The sequence below is a fragment of the Ambystoma mexicanum genome, chromosome 6q, assembly GCF_040938575.1.
Source record: "Ambystoma mexicanum isolate Mex_15411 chromosome 6q, UKY_AmexF1_1, whole genome shotgun sequence".
NCBI lineage: Eukaryota > Metazoa > Chordata > Amphibia > Caudata > Ambystomatidae > Ambystoma > Ambystoma mexicanum.
The window spans coordinates 1180501397-1180517668 of record NC_090937.1 but is presented as its reverse complement, the minus strand read 5'-3'; the positions used below and the strand labels follow the sequence as shown (position 1 = coordinate 1180517668).

At 43.5% G+C, this 16272-nt stretch overlaps 1 protein-coding gene across 5 annotated transcripts in view; it reads left to right on the top strand.

Annotated features, from left to right (window-relative positions):
* Nucleotides 1-16272, top strand: part of LOC138516572 (toll-like receptor 1) — a 236469-nt gene that overhangs the window by 84342 nt on the left and 135855 nt on the right. For 4 of the 5 annotated variants that reach the window (XM_069631805.1, XM_069631807.1, XM_069631806.1 and 1 more), the window contains one exon: nucleotides 9726-9842. The gene's annotated coding sequence lies outside the window, so the exon portion shown is untranslated. Of the gene's footprint in view, nucleotides 1-440; nucleotides 567-9725; nucleotides 9843-16272 lie in introns of all 5 variants that reach the window. The other variant, XM_069631808.1, reaches the window with a different exon arrangement.

Below are 16272 nucleotides of genomic sequence, written 5' to 3'. Positions count from 1 at the left end.
GAACCATGTTAGAATGTATCCTTTTAAGAAAATCTATAATATCACTATTACATTGGGAGTGAGATATTAGGAATAGAGATTGCCTGATACTGACACCACAGCAGAGCCTCTAGAATCCATATCCGAAGGCAATGTCTGCAAGTCCTTTATTTAGAGGAATAAAATATCATCATACCAAACAAAAAGTATGCACTCCAGCAAGTGTCTGGAGGACTAACAAACTATGTTCATTTACAAAACTTCACTAAAACAGTGGACACAAATAACAAAGAAAATTGTAGATTCTGGCATTTTGTTTGTATCAACCCATTACTGCAATTTTTACCCGAATAAAATGGACCTGTTTTTAGTCGTTCAGGAAGATGATCGATAGATACAAAGTAACCAATTTCAGAATTCACAACTGATGACTGTTGATATTGACTATGTTATCCAAACAGGTATTGAACATAATGAGGATCTAGAAGATTCAGATATAGTGGGAGCACTGACCATCAACCTTACTCAAAGCAGGAATTGCGATCTGAAGAGGATGTCGAAATGTGTCCTATCACTGCAAAAACACGGTACGACGTCCTTTCATCACCTGCTTTTTCATCCCCAGGCTTTTAAACGTGCACATTCCATCAAATGTGCTCATCGAGGGGGTGGTGGGAAAGGGCAAATAATGGTATGGGCGGGTTGGCAATAGCAAAAAATAAGTGTGGGTGGAGAGTATGAGGGGGACCCCCCCACCCCTCCCGCAAAAAACAAAAAACAAACCATGAGCACATTCGATGGAATGTGCACGTTAAAAAGCCTGGGGATGAAAAGGCAGACGATGAAATGACATGGAACCCAAAAACACAATGGGGGTCATACCGAGTTTGTCAGATTTATCAGTGGTAAATCTGCCAAAAGGAAATACTGTTACGGCCACATTACCATGGTGGAACTGGGGCTTCATATCTTGCCCCTCTCCTTGGCAAAGAATACAGTGTCCATCTCACAAAATAAAAAATCCTCCATATTCCAAGGTGGTGTTATTCCCCTTAGGACTCCAGTCGGGGGTTGGTGGAACTACCATCAGTGGCAATTCTGCCAGCAGTAATTCCTCAGTTTTTGGACGTAACTGGCGGAAATACCTCCAACCCTAATGCTGGAGGTTTTCCACTGCATTACCTCCAAAGTCAGAATTTGGCGTTGTGGTAAAAGAGGCAGTAATTCCGTTACTGACACTTTTTTATTGCACTGTCAAACTCTGAATGATCCCAATGTCGCAGATGTAGTTCATTCAGGCATTTCTAAAGACCTGAGAGAGCTCTATATAAAATCAGAAAAGGTGGTATTCTAGAATCCAATAAAAGTACTGCAAAACAAGAAGCAGACAAAGGGAGCAGCATTGCTGTGATGAACATGGAGCAGCATGTACATGTTGCTATTGCACATCTTGCGGACACAACATATTTTGAAGAATTGATTGTAAATCCAACTCTAGAACGCCAATCTGAATGGCATGAATGATTACACCAAAGGCTAGATTATAGTTTGAGTACAGATGTGTAATGCAAGTACTGTGATGAAGCAGCCCTTCGAAGGGTGCGCTACTACAAGTCTCCTTCTGAATCTATAGCTCACCATCTATCAACTATTGTGAAGAAACACACATCTTATTTTCAAGCTACCAGTGACCTATGGAAAAAAACAAAGACAGGCCAAATGAGACAACATCTGAATACTATCACCACATAAACAAACTGCTTTAAACAACAGAGACAAGTTCTTCCCAATAGGATTGTTTTTGCATTGGAAAATAACATTGCCCGCGTATTTTACAGAAAACAGAATTGTTTTCTGGGGAAGAATGATATTATAGTGAAATGGAACAGAGATATGCTATCATTGTCTACATACACTGAGTGCTGCAATGAGAATGACATCTTGATAATTAACCACTGCTGTAAATACATTGTATTTCTTGATCCAATATTGTACGTACGTACAGCAGACTACCACAAATCACCAATCACTGTGCAATTGCAACAGTGAACTCAGTTCCGCATGCTGACAGTATCCATTCGAGACAATTAATTTAAAGTCTACTTTATGGTGAATTGTATTCATAAACATAATTGTAGTAGCATGGGAGAATGAGACACACTAAGAAGAGTCATTAGAAGAGGATGTAAACACCAGACTGCCACCACATTACAAACCATAAGCAAATATTCTGCCTAAACCATGATCTGATGCAGCTGTCAGGACCCCAAAAGGCTTCGACCAGGATATATGTTTACCCAAGATCCATCAATACATGGCCTTATAGACATTGGGAGACCTGACTAGAGATTCTCTAGTGTTAACAACCAATCCCTGACTAGAAAGACTGTGCCCAGAGCACCCATACAATAGGATACTATATTCCTGAAGGAATCCCTGAAGGCAAAGTTGGGACTGGCCAAATGTGCTGATGCTGCAATGAAAAGCAATGTAAGGTACAAGTCTAAGCAAAAGCAATGTAAGGTACAGGCCTAAACAGTGTGTACATACTGTACTCAAAGAGGGATCCCTGTGGTCTCATGAGAAATCCATACCTTTCCTGACGTCCCCAGTGCCATACACTATTATGGATCAGAACTGACGAAGGGGATGAGAGGAGGAGGGGGAGCGAAGCTAAGCCAAGTGAACAGAGTGGGACTTGCACCTAGAGTGAACATGACCATGAGCTTTATGTAGGCTCAGGAAGCTTCGGACCTGCAGGAGCTCAATCAGATCACATAATAAGGCAACCAGACCAATCTAAGAGTTCCATACAATGCAAGAAAGACAAGAATAAATTGGAGGATACGTTACATAGATAATAGCGACCTATAAAAGACCTGAGCAAGACAAAGAAATGTAAGCATTTCTCAAGAAGCCAACAGACCACAAAGAGAGAGAGAGAAAGAGAGAGAGAGAGGGGAAGCCTGAACCTATGCCACAGATGCAGACTAGGAGAGCCTTACACCTTGAGATTCCTGGACCATCATGGCAGGCTGGCCAAGCTGCTGATGCTGAAAGAGTGTAGGGTTCCTAGAAGCTGGAAATTCTTAAGGGACTGAGACTGCCTTCGAGTGAGATGGGCACTGTATTCTTTGCCAAGGATAAGGGCAAGATATACCTTAAATGCAGGAAGTGTAATGATATCCCTTGACAGTGAGACAAACATGATATCCCTTAAAAGTGATAGGAGCACTTTATGCATTGTGAGTGAACTGGGGCATATACATCTGGACCAGGAAGAAGTGGCTGGATTACAAATAACTAGATGGGCACATAACACTGTGAAGTGCAATTGTGTCTGGGAAGTGGCAGGGCACCTTATCCCTGTGACTGTGAATTGAGCCAAGACGTGGCTGGGTACAGCTGGGTACTATACTCTTGAGACTGCTTTTTAAAATTGGTAAACAGTGGGAACTGTATCAGTGAGAAAGGATTTCAGCATCTCTTGAGTCTTTGTGATCTCAAGGTTTTATTATCATGTAGATTCCAGGTCTATACAAATCTTATCGTCTTAACGCCAGGTGTTTTATGGCTATATCCTCCCTCAGGTTAACGGTCTCCACACCTCTCTGGTTCAAGAACTCCTAGGTTCAAAATCTCTCCATTTCAGGTCCCACCCCTATTCTCCAATGTCAAAATATTGTATCCCTTGGCTGTGGCCCTGGAACCAGCCTTTATAGAGGTCTACCATTCCCTCACAACATACTCCTCTGTAACATAAACCAGTTTCCACTCCATGTATGATCTCCTTGGGCATCCCAAAAAACCTCACCCTCTTCCAAAAGGAAGCCAGGCATCTGCAGGTAGTGATAAAATAGCCTGCCACCATTTTGTTATCTTATTTTAAACCAGGCTCCCGATGTGGCAGATACTCATGCTCCAACTTTGGAATGCTGAGGTGACTGAGTCTCCAATGCCACTGACAGCTACCCTGTGCATCCCTTTGGTTAGTCTGATTAGAAAGCTGCTGTTCTTGCCTTTCTCGCAGTTAAAGCTCCTTTCGCTACATTGTGGTCTGTATGACATTTCAGTACACTTCCTCCACGCAGATCAGTTTGCTTTAACTGTATATGGGGTGAATCAATATTTCCTGTAAATTACAAAGAAGATGGGGTGAGGCCTGTGTTCGGGCTTGCTTCATTACAGGAGTTACACACAAGGTTACAGTGACTATTAAAACCATAATTAGGGAGGTGGCTGACCTGTTCTCCTGCTTGGATGATGTCATGCTCTTGCATGCCGAGGGTGTCTTGGTGTTTGCATCAACCTAGGGCACCACAGATACCAGAGCCATGGTGGAGCCAAAAGATATCACTTTCAGTGTGAGGTTATTTTGCAGACCTCTCCTTGTTGAACAGAGCAGCGGTCTTTAGAGAGAGTTGCACACGCAGAGGTATAGATGTCTCCCAGCATGGCTGACTAATGTGGAAATGCCCCAGATGGGGTGAAGGTGCTCCAGCAAGATGTGCAAAATGAAAACAAGGTTATCTTGCATGGTTATGAAGGCACCTGCACTGGTGTCTTTGCATATTCTATATGTTATGTAGTTGTAAGCCTTTGGCTCTGTTAGTGAAAGGTCCTCTTGTTTCTGTTTGCTCTCCACTATGTCATTGTAGTCAGTGCACCGGCCAGGTCAGGCAACAATTCCGGGAAACACAAGGGTTGATGCTGGTGCCAACTAAAGTCCAATCAAGACTAGTTGTGTGAGCACAATCTGAGGTAATTTGTTCCAAAGACAAGGGGTTTAGGAGTAAAGGGCTTGTTTCCTATTTCTTTTGCATCTGGTACTTCTTTGTTTCCAGTTTCCCAATGCAGTGGCTATTGGGTGTGTCTTGACCTCTGGAGACGGAGGGTTCTTCAGACAGGAAGAGTGGTGTTCAGGTTGTGACGGCTTTGTAGGTGAGACAAGCGCTTCTGAACATGATCCATGCCTGAACAGTTATGCAATGCAGTTCTTTGAGGATGGGAGTAATATGGTAGGACTTAAGGCATGAATCCATCAAGCCTTATTTCTGTCGGTGAACTCTGGATTAGACCATGCTTGCTAGAGTTTCCTGGGAAAATGAATTTGTTCTTTGTCAAGTTGGATGCTTGACATGTGTGCTTGGATGAAGTACTGGCAATGCTTGAATCAATAAATGACCGGGAACAGGGTAGGGGTATGTAAAACTCTGCATTTATTGGTCAACACTTGAGAATCTGTTGAGGCCAATCTCGAAAAGTTGGTGTCTGTTGGAGTGGTTGCTTCAAAACCACGGCAGGACTATTCCTTTAAAGCCTATGCTGCTGTCTAGAATGTAGACAAGGGCTTTAAGATCAACTCTTTGGAAGACGGCAAAGAGGTCAAGTAGGACAAGTAGGAGGATACCAAGATGACCAAAATGTGGAGGATACCATCGATAACATAGATGGTGGGAGTCTCCCTGCTTCATTGTGATTAGAATCTGGATTGTTAGTCCTGTAGGAGATTGTTCTGCATGATCCTTCCTAACAGGAAAATGCCACGATCCCCCATATCAGTAAAAAATACCTTCCTCTCATAGTCTCTGTGACAACATTTCATCAGTTCACATAACTAAAATAATTACGATATATAATGAAATTGCTAAGAAATATGTTGGCTATAAGATTAATGGCTTCCACACAAAGTTGCTGTTTTAAAAACATTCCAGTGGAGGCGCTGGATGACAGTTACTCCAACTGACCCACCTCTGTGAACACCAATCAAACCGTTAGCCCCCTCATATACTCAAGAGCCCTTTATCAACAAACTGTCCATAAAAGAACTTGAACATTCAAAATTCCACCCCTCAATGCCTTACATTCCAAACAATTGATACTGATATCCAAGGCTACTGATTACACCATCACCATCACAGCAGCTTTACACAGGAGCAACAACCTTTTTACAGTAATCAAACAATACTTAAACCCCACATCATACACAGTGGTACTAACATTCCAGGGAGACATGTGAGGCTATGAATTTGTTTCTTATCAACAAGATCAATACCATCAGTCTCTATATCGAGTGCTCCAAATCGTCTGACCCTGTACCTCCACACGGGTTGATCAATCCTGGACTATCTTATCCCATCTTAACCAATTTCAGATTATATATAGTTGTATCTATGGTCAAGGACCCACAAGGTATCGCTTGCCTTCAATTATGCCTCGCAACTATTCAAACCTGATGACAAGAGCCCACCAAATTCATACTCCTCGGCCACCCCTCCAAGTAGGACCCGAATCAAATATGGCTGGACAAAATGCACCATGCTTCATTGTGAATAGCAATCTATCTTTACATCAATAAATCCCCAAAAAGGCTCAAAAAGCTTGGTATTAGATCTCTATCCTCTGCAAGCTCAATCCCGAAGCTAGGATCTCTGAACTGTGGTGCAGGCCCTAGTAATTATGCATATGGATAGAGTAATGCCTTCTCACCGTGGTCAGGACTGCCACCTAAAGGCCCTCAAAGAGGCACACTTTGCAATGACTTGCCTCATCACCAGCCCTAGGAAATTCGAAGACTTCACGCTCACCTTGCGCAAATTATACTCAGTCCAAAACCTGGCTAGGATCCTGTCGAAAAACCACATCCCTCACCTACAAGGCAATTCCCATCAGTAGACCTGCCTACCTGACGGGCAAACTAAAAACGGTATGCAGTTTTTCCATCGAAATATTTTCCATCTAATCATTATCCATCGAAATTCATTCATTGAAATGCTTTTCCATCGAAACGCATATTCATTGGTTGTTTTTTAATTGAATTTCCAACTCAAACATACCTTTAAAATAGATGTATGGATGTTTGGGTTGGAAATTCAAATGGTCGAGGAAAGGGTTACATTTTTTTAAATGGGGTTGGAGGGGGCTTTGGAGGGCACCCCCCCTATAAACAATAAAAAACACAAGTTAGAGGGAGCTGTCCAGTGTTGAAAAACATTATAGATTTTGGCACTGGACAGCTCCCTCTGACTTGTGTAGTGTGCACTTTCATTTTATTTTCTAGGACTGGAGAACTATATTTTATTTTATTGGGGGTTGGGGGACCCCCCCCATTAAAAAATTAAATAAAAGTGCACACTACACAAGTTAGAGGGAGCTGTGCAGTGCTGAAATACATGTTAACTGTATCGAATAGATTTCAGCACTGGACAGCTCCCTGTAACATTATAAAGGTATGCATGTTTCATCGAATTTCCATGCAAAAACCGATGAAAGGGGTTTGATGCATAAACACTTTGCACTTTATGTATGGCTTTTCGATGGAACATTTTTCAATGAAAATGATTCAACTGACCGAACCCTCGATGGAAACATTCCGATGGACAGACTAGTAACCACTAAAAACATCAGGTGGCACACTGTCATCTCACAGTAAGATCATTAACAGACTGGAAACTAGACTGTCTTGCAAGAATAACACTAGGAAGTAGTCCTTCTCTTGTTACCCTACCTTTATCTGTAACTCCATCCCAGTGGCAATCCAGACTGCTCCAAGTCTCCTTCAGTTTAGGAAAGAGCTGAAGACCTGCCTCTTCCACCAATACCTTGGTGTTGTATACATCTGGCTATCTTGTGCACACCACATATTGTACTGTGGTAATTATTACTAATGTTCTCACTGCTTAAATTTAGCTAGCTTTGCACTGTACAAATATATAATAATAACAATTATGATAATAGTAATAATAAAAATAATAGTACTCCACCCCACAATCCCTACCATTTTGCCTCATCTGTTCTTCTACATCACATGGACATATCTGTAGGTGAGGATTGAAGGAAGCAATCTTTTTGAATCTTAACAAATCTGCTTCAGACTTATACTGATAACATATATTAATATTTTGAGTTTTCATATCTGGTTTTGGAGTGTTACAAATCATGTGGGTTATTTCATTCACAAGCCGTTTTGGAAATAGGGTTTGAAGTTGAGGAACTTTTTAGGTGATATCCTTGGATTGTAACTTCGCGACCTAATTGTGTTTCGATTTCATTGTCCTTGGTTTAGGTATATATATATATATATATATATATATATATATATATATATATATATATATATATATATATATATATATACTTGCTTGTGTCGCCTAGGTGTGAGCATCCACGGAGACTGTGAGCCACTCTACTCCGTTAGTACGTGAATATATTATTACCTAAAGGGTAAGAAACATATACACTTTGCGATAATCCGGAATTTTGCTAATGTTAGGATGCAGGTATAATTGCAAGTTAAAGAAACTCATGTTATACAGTCACCAGTTCCATCACTATTCCTTCACACTCACCACCCCAGGCTCCATGATGCAGGGATATAGAAATGGTATATTTAATTAATATATGCCTATTTTTTACCCCTACACTCTTCTATTTTAATGTATTTTCGTATGGAACCACAATGAGTCACTGAAACACACATGTTGTTCCATGTAGACAACCTGTGATTTCTTGTGTGTTTTGATCTGTATGAATGTAAAAACCAGCCCGGATTTGAAAAAGGCAAAGCTTGGTTGCCGAAACACATGGCATCCACCAAGGGCTACAAGCACAAAGAAATATTTTTCGCACAAATATGAACTTGAATCTTTATTGTGAGAAATAATCATATCCCAAACAGGACTTTGATAGATACTGGCGCATAAGAAGGTGTAAGCACACCCCAACCAAACAATTTGAAAATAGGTTTATGCAACTTGTCTTTAATGCAGAGCAGCAGCCCACAGTCATGAGGATGGATTTCGTTTCTGGTGGTTTTTATTATTAGAAGAAAGTGGTTTACTCCCAATCACCCCTGTATCAATATGCCTTAATTAGTACTTTACAGCATTTAATTTCTCAATGTTCATTTCCGATGAGTAAAGACAGTATTAAAGAGCTAAGAAGTTAGCTCTGCCGCAGGGCGGCAGGAAGGACATTAGTTGATTGCTTATATATCAGAAGACTTTTTGCTGCCAACTTGTTTTCTGCATTTTGAATATAAATATATATATAATGAAATAAACCATCAGAGTTTCCTAAAATAACCTATATTTCAGTAAAATGAAGTGAAACTAATTTGGTTGTTCTTACATTCGCACCCGGGCAAGGTTGCTTAGCCACTCAGGTGGCTGGAAGAGTGGGCAACACATTCTCCGCCTGATGCTTCCAGCCACCCAATGCCCATCCCTAGGTGGTGATATTTTCTTTTAATGTGGCTAGGCAACTGGGAACCTCTCCCTGTTTCCCCCCACCAAAAACAATCCTTACCATTTCTCCACCCCCTCCCTCCCCACTTACCTGTTGGACCGGAGCTTTGTGCTCTGGTTTCCGCCGCTCCTCCCATCTCCCGGCCGACTAACTCCCTTTTCCTTATGGCAGTGGCCATATTTTATTTTTCCTTGCAAGTTTGGCTGTGCAAGTAATGCCAGTCCCCTGAGGGGAAAAACAATTCTCCCCCACACCCGGTAAACCCTGCGGTGCAAATGGCTGTCACCCCTGCATGGGCCTAACCGCGCTCAGTCTGGCAGGCCATTTTTGTTCTATTTCCACAGTTTTAATTTTTGTATTCTTCATTGTTTTCAATTTTTATTATGTTAATTATTCAAGATTAGACTATAGCATCCAGCTTGTGTTTTAGTACCTATAAGTAATACCAAACAATGTAATTATGTATCCTTAGTCAAAACACATTTTTTTCTTTCTTACAGACATTTAACACCAAACATCGGATTGCCATACATCAATGGAGTGAACATTATTACATGACATGTCTTGACAATGGTAACCTTGGAAAAAGATGTTTGTTGAATAAGGCATCACCCAGCGTAAGTAACATTTGATATCCAGCAAGGATATGTCAGAGTAACAAAACAAAATTATGTCAAATAACACTATCAGGGTATCAATCAGCAATTCAATTAAGAAAGAAACCGAGAGACATTGCATAGTAAAAGGCCAAGAAAAAGAGATGTGTGAATACCTCGGGTTTGACAGTATAACATTCCCACATTAAACGTGTGTCTTGAGTGGCTGCTATTTTAGAATCTTCCATCGAACCAAAATGACTATTATTTTGTTTAATGTAAAAGAAAGAGTAAGTTTTTCACACAGACAACCTCAAACTCTGTCCCTAAATTGATGCTATTATGGGAGTCATTGTGGAAAAACAACTATTGTTTGGAAGAACTGTAACATCCCATCTTTTATTAGAGAAAGGCAGACTCAGTAGGCCCTTTTGTTTTTGAAATTTGGTCCAAGATTGTTAAATTAATGACTTCCATTTGTTGCACAAGGATTATTTTTTTCTCTTATTTAATTTAAAGTTTTATGCAGCACTAGCCCTCCCTAGCGGGTCTCTGAGCACCTTACATAGTTTAAAAGGGAAGAGGGGAAAAACAAAGTTAGTGTTTTCAGAATATGATGGGAAGATTAGGATGGACAGAGGAAAGCAGTGGAGGTGGTCTGGCTGTTTTAGGTGCGGGAGAGAGCTCATCATGAGTTGAGCGGTATCCCGGCAGCATTACTGCCGGGATACCGCCTGGGCCAATAGCGTCACAGCCAAACCCTCCAGCGCTATTAGCGCTGGATCACCGGTTTCGTGGTAACAGTCATTCCCCATTGGGAATTTTTGGCGCAATTACCGTTGGTGGTATTACCAAAAATCAGATGTTTACTGGTACATTTACCCCAAGCTCAGAGCTGGGGTAAATGCAGCCAAACCCACGATTTGGCAGACCCTTAAATGTGGCGGTAACACCATTACTGCCGCATTTCAGGGCTACCGCCGAATTCTTGAAGAGGCTGCCAAGGCTTTTGTGGAAGGTGATGATGGAAGGTGCGATATAGATATGGGGTGGGAGGCAGTCCTTCCAAGTGTAAGTATTGCTACAAAGAAAAGAGAAACTAAAATTGGGGCAGTCTATTCCTGCTTGGTAAGAGATTGGATGCCATATTAAAAGAGTGTTCTAGGTTATCCCAGCCCATTTTTCATAGTCCATGCATTGAAGTCTTTGAACTGTGCACCACTTTAGAAAGAGATTATCTACATTTTAAATCCAGCATACTGGATTAGTACCTTAACTTCCTAAAGAATAGGTTGGTCATTTATATTTTTCCATGCTCGGTATCTTTTACACACATTTGTTTTCTTAAAAATAGTGACAGGACTAGATGATTGATTCCTGTGTGCTGTAAAGTTGGCCGCAGTTTTAAAAGCGAGTTCTGTTATTGTTCTTCTACTCAAATCAATTGATGAATGCAAAATGTTCATGTAGTGTTTATGTTAATATTCATTATACCATATTCAGTCGTTTTTGATGAGGTTGAAACAAGTAGATCCAGGGTTACTTAACAGCTGCAATCTTTTTGTGACTTACCCATTACACTGCAGTTTCGTCAGCTCCCTGCACACGGTACACTTGCTGCCAAACCATTGCTACTGATAAGAAAGGGGTGCCAAGAAGCAGTCTTTGTGGTTGGCATGACAACTGGAAAGGCTGTGGCATACAATTGCCAACTCACTAAGTGTTATTTATTGGTGTACTGTATGGATGTAATCCAAAAGTGGCTTGTTTCACGTACTTTCTCCCAGGAGTACTGTCACATGTGTGACTTTCAATGCTGGAGCCGCAGAGTGATCACTGGTGCAACACTTTGAAGAAAGAAAAACACAGGAAAAATGTACTTGGAAAGTTAATGGAGGGAAGAAGCAGAGAGGGCAGATCCGACACTGAGGGGCACTGGGGGCAGAGGGACGCCGGTCTGGGTGGCTACAGAGCAAGGGGTCATGCCAGGCAGCAGCAGGTGAGAGATGCCTCCTGGATGGTTGCAACCTCAACTGTTTTGGGGCGCTGCTTCTCGGCCCCGAGTGATCCTGCTGAAGGAGCTCAGAGTGCCTCCTGAGGTCACCCGACTGTAAGTATCTCTGGGCCTCTGTCATGGTGCATGGAGCGGGAGAGGGGTTGTATGATGGGTTATGGGCCATGGTGGGGTCTATATCGCTGGGTGTAGGGTAGGTTTTAAAAAAATAAGTTGTCACAGTTTACGAACCGCAGTGTATTTGGGTGCTTGTATAGCTTTGTATGGGTTAGTCGGGATAGCATAGCACATCTGTGCGAGGAAGAGTAGGGGTCTACATCACAGCGTAGGGATAGGTAATATGATTAAGACTGTGTATGGACTGGTCAGGGTGCTGCCTGTAATAGTGTTTATACTGTACAGAAGCTTTTGGCGCTGGATTTGCTAACTTTGAGTGTTGGGCACATTACAAATCTTAATTTGGCCTGTACTGGCATACTCTAGGCATTGCGGAGCAGCGGACGGGGTCGAGGTACACTGGCCGAGCACTGTACTAGAGAAGGCATGTTGTGGGTCAATGATGATGATAGGCGTCAGCACCGTTGTTTGACTTCACATAGATAGCCGGGGATCGTGCAGCTCTATGCATTGGCAGAGCAGTGTGTGTAGATACTACTGGCAAAGCAGTAGGTGCTGGAGAGTCATACTGATGTGTTTTGTGTGAGCTCTGTTCTGTCTTACACTGGGATTGCTGATATTTATTTATTAATTGCGCATTTGTATGGTGCCTATACACAAGTGTTTCCGGGCACCACTAGAGCACAGATGGGGGTGGGGACATAGGAAAAAGAAAGCAAAAAAGTTGGTTATATTGGCCTTGTGACAATCCTACCGTGCAAGTGCAAAGACAAAGGTGATAAGTGCAGGGGCAGGGGAGTAGGCGGCAGGAAGGGAGCAGCAGTGGGGGGCCAATCGGGTGAGCAATGGCTGGGGGGAAAACGAGGGCAAGTGCCAGGGTGAAAAGGGGGAAGGGCAGATAAGTGTGATGGACAGGGTGGACCAGATTCTGCGTAGTCCGGGGAAGGGTGCTGGCAGGGGATGCTGGGGGAGACTGGTCAGGGGTGGTCTGGCCCCTGAATGACTCAGATTGGACCAGACACCAGTCGCAGCAGCAGAGGGACATTAGCACGGGAGGGGGAGAGGGAAGGAAGAGGAGAAAAGGAATGTCTTGAGAAGCTTCCAGAACTTAAGATCAGGCTCAATCCTGATGGGGGAAGAAGGCTGTTCCAGAGGGAGGAAACTGCCATGGAAAGGGATCTACCTCCCACTCTCTGCTTAGAGAAATGTCTGACCTGCTGAGTGTTAGAGCTAGAGGACCGGAGTATTCTAGCATGGAGGTATTTAGGGAGAGAAATCTGGATGTAGAGAGGTCCAGGGCCCCAGACAGTCTTGTGGATGATGCAGAGGGTCTTGAATTTGACCCTTGCGGTCACCAGGTGCCAGTGGGGAGATGTTAGGGCTGGAGAGATGTAGCCCCTGAGCTTTAGGCCAAGGATAAGTCTTGCAGCCCTATTCTGGATTTGTTGAAGGGGCAAAGGGAGGAAAGGGGGAGATTGAAGAAGAGGCTATTACAGCAGTCCAGTCTAGAGAGTACCAAAGCTCTGGAGACTTTGAGCTTCTTGAGCTTCTGGGGGGAAGGTGAGGAAAGGGAGAATACCTATGAGGTTTTTTGCCTCACAAGTGAGTGCGGGGGGCAGGGAGCAGGCATCCCAATGAGATGGCTCTCTGTCTTACTGGCATTAAGTCAGAGATCATTAGCGGAAGGCCATGCTTGAATAGCAGTCAGGCAATCAGGTATGAGAGCGGAAGGAGAGGAGATATGCATCGCCTGGCATTGTTATAGCTGTGTGGCTTCAGTTCACACTGCTGACTCTTATTTATTTTATTTATATTTTAGTTATATAGCACTTATACATAGGTGAAGTTCTTCAAAGCGCTTCACCTTAGACTCTTAGATTTTCAGTCCTGAGAATCCATTTTTTAAAGGTTGGTTTTGCCGTTCTCTGCTCTAGGAGGGGAGTTCTTTTGCATGGCTGAGTTAGCAGATAGATTCTGAGTTCATGCAGAGCAGAGTGCTGGCCAGATGCTAAAAATCAGGCTGGGGGCTGGTTGCTGTGTTTGTCAGCTCATCGAGTCGTGGAGCTTTCTGTCCTTCTGCCTTTCACATTGTTGCTACTTGCTACTTTCAGTACAGAGAAAACGTAAGAACTACATCCCGCATTCTCTGCACCCCAGGCGTAGGTTTAGCACATATTACTGCTCGGCCACTCCCCTCACCCGTTGTCTTGGACTCGTAATAATAGTAATCACAATGCACGGAATAGCCCTCGAGGTGAGTGACAGCTGTGAAGAAGTAATGAAGGATGTTTTATTTTTTATTTTTAGATCCTTGATAACTAAACCAAGCTCTCAAGTTGTCGCATGCTTGAGCTTGCTCTGCTCTTTCCCACGCAGGCCTGTAAGAAGGAAATAAAAAGGAAAACCTACTCATGCTTGACTTTTATTACAGATTTTTACTTTAACACTCAGCGCATATCTCTGCACTTCTACAATCACATCTAGGTTATTCTAATTCGCTCTATCTTAGCCTTGGTCCCTGCTGAAGTGATTTCAAATTCTCCACCCACCCAACTCTCTCTGCAACCCACTGAACCACCTCACCCCCACTCTGTACCCGCTCTCATGCTTTCTCTCACACACTTGCTTTATCTCTTACCCTCTCACTCTCACCCTTTCTCACTTATATTTCCTCTTGCTCATCATCGATGGAACCCTCTCTTTATCACTTCCTCCCTTGCTCTATTCTCCTTCCTTCTCATTCTCTTCCACGCATCCTCCTTTGAAAGTTTGCACTCTCCTCCTTGCACTCTGGTACCTATAAATGCAAAATGCAAGTAGCAGCAGTAAACGCCAAATCTATTGGCATTGCCAAAGCTTGTTTTATTAGCTTGCTCTTCACAGGGACGAACCCACCACCACACACACACACCCATGACTGCTTTAAGGAAGCCATGAAGAGAATGCTGCAGTAAGATGAGCCGAAAATAAGTACATAAATTAAAGGTGTGGATTATTATTCGTAACTGCTTGATGGAACACTGCTTGCCACCTGTCGATCTGCAATTTGCATTCTGAATTAGCACCCATGTGGGGGGAACAGCCAATGAGATTCCTTGGATCACGTGCTGAATCTACTGATCCAAGGCTGTGTTACATGGAACCTGAAGGCTGCTTCCGCCACCCTTCGCCGCCATCTTCCCCACACCCTCCTTTTCTTTTAATTTACACGTTCCCACAACCCCACCACTTACCTAATTTTTCTTTAGCGACGCCCAACGGAGCGCTCTTGCTGCCACTCCCTGGCTGGCAAGGAAATGGAAGAAGGGCTCCTTATGGAGACACACCTTCCAGATCCATGGCAGGCATCTTGTTCCATTATTTTCATTCAATGAACGGGACACGCACATCGTCCTGTACATTGAATAAAAATAACATTTTCTGATCACCCTGGGTTTCCGGATTGGAAAACCAGAGTGCTAACAGCATTTAAGCCCCCTTTCCAAGGTCGGGAATGGGTGATAATGTCCCGGCCTTTTATAGCCCTTAAATCCAGTTTTAACAGAATTAGCGCTGAAAATACCTCTCCGCCGATTCACGAGTCAGCGCAAATACCGCCGACCACAAAACCAGCTGGATTTATCCCACGGCATAGGGGTATGAAATGTATACTCCTGGTTGTGATGTCGGGCTGCTATTAGCAGGCGGTCCCAACATCCAAAGATAGGCCTTGATGGGCCGCAGATGGTGCGCAGCGCGTAGGGCAAAGACAACACGACCACACGGTTGGAGTGCATAAACCCGGACTGGCGCGCTGACGCCAGTTCCGGTGATTCCTTTATTTTCCTAGTGTCACGTGGCCCGGAACTAACAGGTCACGTGACACCACATTCCTCCCCAACTTGGAGGTGTTTACACACAGTTCAACATAAGTGGTCTAACAGGGTAATTACTTGTTCTCCTGTCTCCGAGTCTGTCTTGGTGGGGTTGTCTGTCTGTAGATCCCGTACACCACGTACCCTTGAAGACGGGACGACGGTCGGGGTCTTTCCCTCAGCAGGTATCGAGTGCTACTTCTATCAGGTGCCTCCACTCTTGGGGCTCCCGATCTAGCTGGGTCATCTTGCTGGGCCGGTGTTCTGGAGGTTGGTGTCGCAGTGCGGTCCTTGGGCGATGTTTGGCTCTGGGGTGTGTGCGGTGCTGTCGCCTCGCTTCTTGGGGACGCTGGTTGTTCTTCCCATAGTTCAGCTGGTACTTTCCTGAAATGCGACACGTTTCTTGTCACGGTCTCACTTCCACGGGTGGCTGTGACCATGCTGTGGTTTGTCGCGCTGACTGTCC